Consider the following 788-nt stretch of genomic DNA (forward strand, 5'->3'; position numbering starts at 1 on the left):
AACAAACGAAAAACGACAGGACTTTTTGAATGCCCTGGTACTTACTCTACTAGGTTTGCAATAAATAAAATAACCCCAGTCTAATGAACTATCTTTGGAATACGTCGAATGAAAAAATAAATCTTCTTTTTTCAAATGTGCCATTTTTTTAAACAAAGCAGTGATATATATTTCACATTATTACAAATTTTTGGGCATTTTTATCTTCACCCCGCTTTATCCCCAATCATTAAACAATAATTATTTTCAATTATGCAGCACTAGGATCTACTTGTATAAAGTTATTCAATTTTTTTATAACTGAGGTCATTTAAGTTCGCTTTAAAGTTTAATAATTTCTTTTTAATTACAATGATAATTAAGAAAACGCCATTATGTGAAACGACTGACTTTTAATGCGGTCGTTATAAGAGTTATTGAAACCTCCATTGCTAGAAATGTGGGTCAAAGGGCGACCATAGCTGAGGCTTGGAAACCCGCCAGCCCCAGCCCCTCGTAAAAATTGTGAATTATTAACGGACTCTTTGTCGTATTTACGACTGATTATTTTCTACTGTTTATTTTAAATGGACCGTCATTTTGTTATTTACGACCGGAATAGCGAAATTAAAACTGAAATATTATTACGAATTTCAGACCTGGCATAAAGCTTTTTATTCGTCTTATTTGTTTAGTTATGTATGAATAAATAATTTTTATTTGATCACTTTGAATATTTGTTTTTCAGAAACGTGGAGTATTTTTATTCTGAATAGTCTGTTTGTATATAAAGTTGAATGTTTGTCAGT

At 30.7% G+C, this 788-nt stretch overlaps 1 protein-coding gene across 7 annotated transcripts in view; it reads left to right on the plus strand.

The window, feature by feature from the left end:
* LOC106683726 (serine/threonine-protein phosphatase 2B catalytic subunit 3) overlaps positions 1-788 on the plus strand; it is a 222,885-nt gene that overhangs the window by 169,484 nt on the left and 52,613 nt on the right. The gene's annotated exons all lie outside the window — the stretch shown is intronic.

The sequence above is a fragment of the Halyomorpha halys genome, unplaced genomic scaffold (genome assembly GCF_000696795.3).
Source record: "Halyomorpha halys isolate HHAL.00 unplaced genomic scaffold, Hhal_1.1 Scaffold508.1, whole genome shotgun sequence".
Classification (NCBI taxonomy): Eukaryota; Metazoa; Arthropoda; class Insecta; order Hemiptera; family Pentatomidae; genus Halyomorpha; species Halyomorpha halys.